Source organism: Rhagoletis pomonella, unplaced genomic scaffold (assembly GCF_013731165.1).
Source record: "Rhagoletis pomonella isolate Grant_MI unplaced genomic scaffold, Rhpom_1.0 Rhpom_scaffold_00006, whole genome shotgun sequence".
Classification (NCBI taxonomy): domain Eukaryota; kingdom Metazoa; phylum Arthropoda; class Insecta; order Diptera; family Tephritidae; genus Rhagoletis; species Rhagoletis pomonella.
In genome coordinates this window covers 72,845,654-72,855,176 of record NW_023458560.1, presented here as the reverse complement: position 1 = coordinate 72,855,176, position 9,523 = coordinate 72,845,654, and positions in this window count along the sequence as shown.

The following is a 9,523-nucleotide window of genomic DNA, read 5'->3' as shown; positions in this document are numbered from 1 at the left end:
AGAAAACCTAAATTAGAGGCGTTTCGATCATTTATTAGCAACAATCCTTGTGTTAACTCATTAGAAACAATAAGATATTTGTGATGCAGGTAATAATCACATTAAATAAATTATAAAGATTTTTCAAGGCAACAGTTATTTTAACTATTTTTACTCTTCATGTTTCACTTCATAAAAAAAAAATAGGAAAGTTACCTCATCTGAAATGCCTTACAGTTGCAATTAAATCTGCATGCTCGCTTTTTGAAATTCAACTCTCAAAATCTACACAAGTATGGGTCTCAAATAAATTTTACATGTTCAAATCGGTTCCTAACGATGCTGAGTTACGCACATAGAAATCGTCGAATGCCACGGATGTGTTTTCTTAGTTTTTGTACAAACTTTTTTCAAGTATAGCTATCCAGCCCTTAAAACTGAAATAGTTAAATGTGAATCAGTATTGCAAGTTTTTTTGAGTTCCGCAGTTTTGCTGGTTTTATTGTGGAGTAGGTTGGCTTCACCCGCTTCTCTGAGTGTATAAAATTTCTGCGTGTTAGATTAGAGATATTTTTTTTTTTTTAATTAAATTTAACATACATATTTAAACTTAGCAAGAAATATGGAAGGATGCAAACAAGCACTGCTACTTCTCAGCCACTTCTAGCAGTCCTTCAATTTGCCTAAAATGGTGAACGATTTCAATAAGTTCAGCACAACGAAGTGCTTGGCTTCGCCTTCTGCAAAAAAAAAGTTGTGTGTGGGATCCCACGCACGATTGAAGTGAGACTTCCTCTTCCTATTTTGCCCAAATTATTATAACGCCAAAATTTATTTCAACATATGAAACAGGTGGAAACCCTCGTCGAAAACCAAAATAATATTCCAAATGTTAATCACAGTTGTAAGCGTTCGGTGTGCCGAATTTCATCTAAATGCGTTCAGCCGGTTCTGAGTGAAGATCAATCTCGCATGGTTCAGTTTCTCTAAATACAAATCACCCTGTACCGATAAAAAAAAATTCAAACTTAAAAAATAAAACTTTGTTTCACATCTATACGCTAAACTCTCTAAGTTTACATCTCACTTTTGAAATTTGGGGGAACAATGCAGATCTTGAGACCTTCACAAAAGACGCCTTCGCTTATTATATACCTAAATATTTACATAGTAAGCTAAATATTACTTTTCTAATAGGTGGCAGCCCTAATCTAAAAAATGTTTAAATGAAAGCTAAAGCTTCCTTCATTTGACATTCATATTTGAATATATAGAGCGTATGCATATCGTGTATATAAATTAACTAAATTCGTCTTTTGAAACAGGTGGCATCCCTTTACAAAAATATTTTGAAACATTGGTATATAAATTTCAATTAATTTATGAATTAAGTCGGCATCCATTCAAACTATAGTTCAGTAATAAAGCCTTTCCCTATTTAGACACCTTGCATATATTTTAAAACTTCAAACTGAAGATTTCTTAACACTCTTTAGTTTGGCACCCATATTTCAATATTTCATATAACTTGTGAGTAATTAAATTAAATTCACTTTACAAACAGGTGGCAACCTCTTAAACATATTTTCATGCTAGAGCCTCCTTTAACCTCCTTCGTATGACATGCTTATTCTGATATATATACATATATTTCAATTAACTAATATCCGCAATTCATGTTGAATTTGATTTTTGAAACATGTGGCAACACTGCTATATATAGTTCGAAAATAAATACTTTTCAAACATATTTCCATTGATAACCCACTTTTAATAATTCATTTAATTTATTAAGTAGTTGAAATCTACATTTTTCAACAGGTGGCAACACTCTTCAGACACTTCAAAAATATTCTAAATATTTAAACTAAAAATTTCCTATCACTCTTTCGTTCGACAACCATATTTTAATATCTGATAAAAATTGTATATAATTTAAATGAATTCGAATTTTCAAACAGGTGGCAACCCTCCAAAAAAAAAATTTAAAACAAAAAGTTATTTAAATCTAAATGCACATTTCATTTTTTGGAAATACAATATACCATCAACTATAACTTCTACGAGTACTATATAGCAACATTTGTCTACCAGCATCGGTAAATGGACCTCCTTTGATAACAATGAGTTAACCTAGACGCTTAACCTCTGCTATAAATTTATAAAGAATTTTAAGTACATACATAAGTAAGTGAGACATATAAGTATAATGCTGAAAATGAGCACTTCATTAGTCGCGCATCTCGGCTATTTTCTTCTTCGCATAATTAATTAGGCTTTTTCTCAAAAAGCTTTTCCTTCATCACCACCAACCAGCTCTATTTACTATGCGGTATTCAGTGCTCGCAATTCGCATCGCTTTTCCGCTATCACAGTTTCCCACACCAATCAGCCGCCAAACATAATGAACACGCCACTATTGCGTGTTAATCAATGCAGCAAATGCAGCACACAATCCTTTTTTCGTTTTAATTGCAACAATTTTATAAAATTGCATTGCCGCTGCCAACGGAAGGCAACAATAAATGCGAACGGCAATATAGCTTCAGCAACACTCAAAAACCTCTACAGCCAATACATTTGTATGTACATATGTTTGTGTGACTCCGTTTGGTGTTGCACTAAATGCACTCACCTACTACGAATACAAATACAAATACGAATGCGAATGCGAATACGAATGAGTTGACACCCCGCTGTGTATTAAATTAACAAAGACACCATGCGGCGTCAAGTGGCACTTGCGCTCATATCTTGCGATCAACCAACAATGACCAGGATCGCGACAGTGTACAACTGTTTCATTACAATAAGTACAACAAAAGCAACAAACAATAGTAGCGTAGCGCATAAGAAATTAAATCTGGAACGAGCCTTCTTCGAGTTGCCTAAGAAAATTTTCGGGCATCACCACAACATGAAAGGCCCACGGCCGCCACCGACGACCCGCCTTGTTGGCCTGGTAAAGCGGTTGGATGCTCGGTTGCCTGTTGGCTGCCAATTTGGTTGGTTTATAGCTTGCAGACATACGTATCCACATACAGGCATCCACATAAATATATGTACATATATGTATGTAGGTGTGGGCCATGGCTTGTTTGCGACTGTGGCGCGCGTATTTAAATATTAAATGAACTTAAATATTGTTAAAGGCATTTATGTCACTCGGCCCATTTACCAATTTCATTTATAAGTTATTCTCATATTAAATAATTCATTGGTGACGTGTCGGTGGGACAAACATATGAAGGCACATATATGTATGTATGTATGTATGGATGTGCATAGTGCATATGCAATACATGTATGTATTAGGGTGTGAGTAGGTTTATACGCATTTTTGTGTTTTAATTTCTTTTTGTAGGCTTTAGCAATATTTTTGGCTTTATATAATGCTGGACACATATCATCGAAACTTTTGAAAACTCTTAAAAACTGGCAATGAAGGTCATTTATTTACTTTCGAAATATTCAGGATCAGCTGGATCCTTTTATTTATCTGTACCGTTCGCCCGATTTTCAAAAATGAGATGTCAAATTAAAACGCTTGGTCTGTAGATGTGCAAACTGATTTTGGTTTTTCGAAAAGAGTTGCCACCTGTTAACAAATTAAATTCAAATTATTTAATAGTCAGTGCCATCAAATCCGCACCGTACGTTCGAATTTCCAAAATGAGGCATCAAACTAAAATCCTTGGACCATAGATGTGCAATAAGTTTTACTTAAGAGTTGCCAACTTTTTGTTTGAATTATATTCAAAATATTAAAAAAAAAACAATTATTACAAAATGGGTATCAATCGAAATGGTTTGGAAAAGCTTTGTTTCTTAGCTGAAGTATAGGAGGGTTGTCACCTGTTTAAAAAATCATATTAAGTAAGAGAAATATGTATCACTTTATGGGTGCCAAACGAAAGGGTTTTCAGAAAGTAGTTTGAAAGTAGTTACCACTTTCTAGAAATGTCGAATTTAGTTTACTTATACAGAAGTTACACGAAATATCAAAATATGGATGTCACACGAAGGAGTGTTAGTAAATCTTTAGTTTGAACTCTAAGAATATTTTTGAGGTGTTAATAGAGGGTTGCCACCTGTTTAAAAAGTTAAATTAAATATATTTTATAAGTTAAATGAATTATTAAAATATGGGTATCAATCGAAGGGGGTTTGAAAATTTTTTATTTCGGAACTGTATTTAGCAGAGTTGTTTGAAAATCGAAATTCCACTTAATTCATCAATTAATTTAAATATGTATCGTAATGTCCGGCGAAGGAGAGTTAACAATGATTAAGCTTGAAAGTACTTTTGAAGAGGGCTGCCACCTGTTTGAAAGGTCTAACTCAATTAACTAATTCAAAAAGTGTATGAAATATAAAGACTCCGCAGACAAACGAAAGAATGCTAAGAAATCTTAAGTTTTAATATTTCGAATGTTTGAAGAGAGTTGCCACGTGTTTTAAAATTTAAATTCAAATTATTCAGTAAGTGGGATGAATTATTAAAAGATGACCTTTATTTAAGAGGGTTGCCATTTGTACAAAAAATCAAATTCGAATTAGTTCATCAGTTTATTGGAATACATGTGACATACATCAGACGAAAATGATTTAAGAAAATTGCAGTTTGAGAATACCTTCAAAAATTCTTATTTTTCTTTTATTTTTCAAATTAGAAGCCCTAGCCAGTAGATGTATGATAAAGTTTTATTTTTTTTTAATTAAGAACTTATTTCATTGGTATAGGGTGATTTGAAATTCGATCAAAAAAAAAATATGTACTATGCGATACTGCTCTTCACTCAGAAGCGGCTGCAAGGTTTTGATGAAAAATGGCACTCGAATCTCTCATAACTCTGACTAACATTTGGAATATTTTTTTAAGTTTTCGAAATGAAATTTTGGGCATTTTAACGCCATGCGGTTTCACTAGTATATGACAACTCCCGAAAAACACACACGCACAACATTAATTTTCCTAATTGGGTCCAGGGCTTCCTGTTTTCAAAAACTGCACCAGCCCAGTCCTCAAGGAACCAAGTAGAAGATAAAAAATTGTATTCAGATTATTTCGAATTTGAAAGCTAGCCTAGTGCTCAAATTTCTACAGGGTTTGTTTACATTATGTATGTACGTATGTATGTATGTATTCACGTAAGTGCGTAAAATAGTTACAAAAAACTACAATTTAATGCATTTAATTACAGTTGATTAACACAAATGGGATTCCCTGCCATCTGTCTGCGCTACAAGTGGTAAAGTGGCTGAGTCAAATCTGGCGGGCGTTACAAAATACACGCACCCACTTTGCACATACATACAAGCACACATAACTAAATAAATTTGTTGAAATATATCAACGTCGGCTGTTGTTGCGTTGGCGCTATTCCCCAGCGTTTCGTTTCTTTAATTACTGCTATTTTCTTTTATGTGGCGGCAGCTGTTCGTGCATGCACACGCGTGTGTGTGTGTGTGTGAGTGTGTTTGTGTGTGTGTGTGCTTAACCGTTAATACGCTTGTGTGAAATTCAAATTATGATTTGTGTAAGCGAAACAAATTATAAATTATGACTTGGAATTTATTAAAGGTTTAGTCAATTTAATTGGGTATTTTTCATTTTTTATTTGTAAACAAGTTTTGCATAATTTTAAGTAAATAAAATCAACAAACGATGAGGTTTGCTAGATAAAACAAAAGACTTAAGTAGCGAACTTTTGAAGCAATTGGTGCATTGAGGCATAAGGGCGAAACCTAAGGGCGAAACCTGGCAGTAAGGACCGAATTGGCCTAAAATCCAAACCAGTCGTCATTCATGAAAGTTGTATGTATATTCACAGCAAATATTTTTCTCCCATTTAAATAAACAGCCATAATTTTTGTGGTGGATAAATACTCACAGTGATGGATTATTTGCGTGACAGTGGTTATTAATAGATATACATAAATTGGGTTGTAAAGAATGGCATTAATGGCATTTTATTTCCAACTTTTGATTCCCTGTCACAAAAATATTTAATTTCATTAAAGATTCCATGCTATTTTTCTTTGAAGTATATCTCCATAATATCATAAAAATCCCCAGCCCGCACTTCATAAAAATTCAGAAGTAGTGATATACATAATTACAAGCATCATTATCAGCACGCACGCAATGATAAGCAAAGTATGTATCAACAACAGATACAATTTGTATGCCGAAAGGGTAAGCGTAGCAGCAGTTTAGATCAACACCAGCAGCAGCAGTAATAACAACTAATACAACATAAACCAGTCGGCTAATATCAGCGTCAAAATCAGCATAAAAATTAAAGTACAAATCATTTAGGCAACTTGAAGGCAATTTCGATTAATTCGCGACGGTTGATTGGTGGTGGTGGACTACAGAAATAAAAAGCAGTTCACGTATACATAGAATACACGCATGCGCATGTCTAGTAAGTATGTTGATACCTAAAGGTTTAGGCCTCCTCGACAGTCTTATAATAAATTCGTTGCTGCTAATTTCATGGCTAGCAAAAGCCTCCGTGCCAACACGCAATCTGTTGGAATTTGTGAATGAAAATGGGCGGTCTGAGTTTTTTTTTTTTTTTTTGTAATTCTTATGCGACTCACGAGCGAAGGCAATAACAACAACTAATTCGAAATTTCCATAATAAAAAGGTAGCGAAAAAAGCGAGTTTCAAAATCTTCCTGTTATGGAGGTAATATGGTTGGCTACTGTTTTCACAACTCTGATTATGCCATATCACAGGTACACCCCAAAGGGTCTACTTTGAAATTATCAAATGACTGCCGTGAATCAACTCTTTCTGGATCCTGTTACGCGCGAATAAGGACAGTAAAATTATGTATCAAAGATGTGTTTGCTTGCGACCAGCTTATGCTATGCAATGCCTGTTAAGCAGTTAACAGCTGTAAGCTACCACCACGAGTCAACAGAATGTAAATACGAAGACGAAGGTGAATCCAAGTACGACAGCGACTGCGACGAGAAATACGATGACGATGATGATTTCGATTACGTTCACGATTACAACTACGATAACGATTGTGGTTAAGATTAAGGTTCGATTTTCATAAATGATGTCGATAATAATTTCTGAAACAATCGATAATTTTTAATAAAACTTACAAAAACAGTAGGCATTTAGAAATACATACGGTAAAAAAACCTTCTTATATTGCCAATAATATCGAAGAATAGGTCATTAGGATTCGTTTATTACCACTTAAGATAACCAGCTCAATTAAGCTAAAGCCAACAATTATATCGTTAACTATATAAATGAATCAATGGCAGTATACCTAAATACATATGTAGGTATGTACATATATCGACGATTCAAAAACAATAACCAAAGCCGTAGGAGTACCAATCTGAATTAAAATATATACTAATAGTATTAGGGATTTGCTGATAATTTTTTAATAGCATAAAAAGTGAAGTTTGTTTTAATATTCGATTATTATCAGTAACAATTAGCAAATCAATAATGATGAAGACTATAAGAATGCCGGCAATTGTAATATACATGTATCGATAAAATCGATCGATAAGGATACAACAACAAAACAATAACAAAAATAAATCAATAGGTACAAATTCATAAGTATTCATACTAATAGGATTAAAAATTCGCTTAACATCACTTGCATTCGCCATATTTTTGATAATTTCTTTAGAAGTCGATTATTTCTGATAAGAAAAACCAAATCAATTTTACATATTCACACACTAATACGAAAACGATTTTCAATAGTATCAGTATTGATATTGAGAAAAATTAATTCGCATTTACTTTTATTATCGATAACAATATCCAAATATTGAGATTAAATGATACCAACAACAGTATATATCAACAAGTATATCAATAACCAGTAGCAAACCAATATATACATTTATTTATATTATCGACACTAATTTTTAATAATCGATTATTTTCGATAACGGAAAAATATTATGAATTCATATTCATTCCGAATCAAGTTACTTATGGAAGTGATTACAAATTCGATACAAATTTGCTAATACCAACAGGAATATCGATTAAAATTTAACCAGTATTCGATTGTTATCATTAAGTGTAACCGATTTAACAACGATAAAAATACAAGTAGTACCGATAAATTTATCGTTATCGTTAAATGTATCGATAACGATAGAAAACATGGAGCGATATACATATGTATATCGACAATCCTACCAACGACAATGTGGATATCAAAAGCGAACAAATAGCGAGAGCATTTCTTAATCAATAAAATAATTATCGACAATAATCAAAAACATTTCGGTACTTACTTTTAATTCATTTATTTGTTGACAACAACAAAAACAAAAACTTCTCTGACTGCTACTCAATGGCAGTGCTGAAGAAACATTTGCTTTGCCGCCGTGTCACTCGTCCGTTATTCAAATTATTTATTGCCTTGGCCAATAAATTTCTTGCCAATGATATTCGCAAGCACTTAAATCGTTCGGTTGACACATTTTATTAGTCAACATTTTTTTTTTCTTTTTCATTTTATTCACAAATTTTCTTTTGTCTTTGTTACGGCAGCTCGCTTAACTGTAGTTTCTCGTTGTTGATTTAAGATCAAAAAATTAATATTCGCAATTTTTGCTCATTTTTTTTTATTTTACCATAATTCATAATTTAATTGTCCTAATTTCCGTTAAGCGTTTTTATACTTAAATACATAATTCTTTATTTTTCAATTTTTTTTTCACTTCATTCGTTAGCCATTCAACATTTAAAATTGTTTAGCTGTGTTTTTGTGTGTATTCACTACGTATAGGTAGGTATAAGTGTTTACTGCTACATACAAGAGTGCCGAAACAAAAACAAAACAACAACGCCAGCGTCTACGGCAATGACACCGGCTGTGCGCGACTCTGATATCCATAATTATGGTGATGACGATGATTATCATATTTATAATTTTTTATTAATTAATTATAATTTATGAGAATATTTTATAGCACTGCGATGCCCCTCATTTCACTGCTGGTTAGGTTACGTGCAAACGCATGCACATACACGCCTTTTAGTTTCAATGCCGCCGCCGACGACGACGACGACGACGACGACGACGCCCCTGCAGTCGCAAGAAACTATCTGACTTTTTCTATTTTCTTTCCTGTTCTCTTTATCTGTGTAGTTAGATGTGTGTATGATATTAGTACTTTAGCATCGACTTGGGCCCGATCCCAGCTGCTACTTTCCGCCTCCGCCTCCGCCGGCTGCCCTGCTGGCCTTCTTCACTGACCGCTTGCTGGACAGCGAATAAAGTCCGCTTCGAATTATTTAATGCTGTTAATTATGACCGTCACCGCTTGGCGGCTTTTCTATGATTTAAATTCAAATTTCAACTTTTATTCGAATTTAATCGCTTTGATGCACGACAAACTCTAGATAGAGCATCAAAAAAAAAGAAAAATACATAAATACTAACAGAACAACTACATAAATTATGGGCGAAAATGTAGCCTTAAATATGACCAGTAAAAGTATGGTTAAGCACTTGAAAATTGTATGATTAT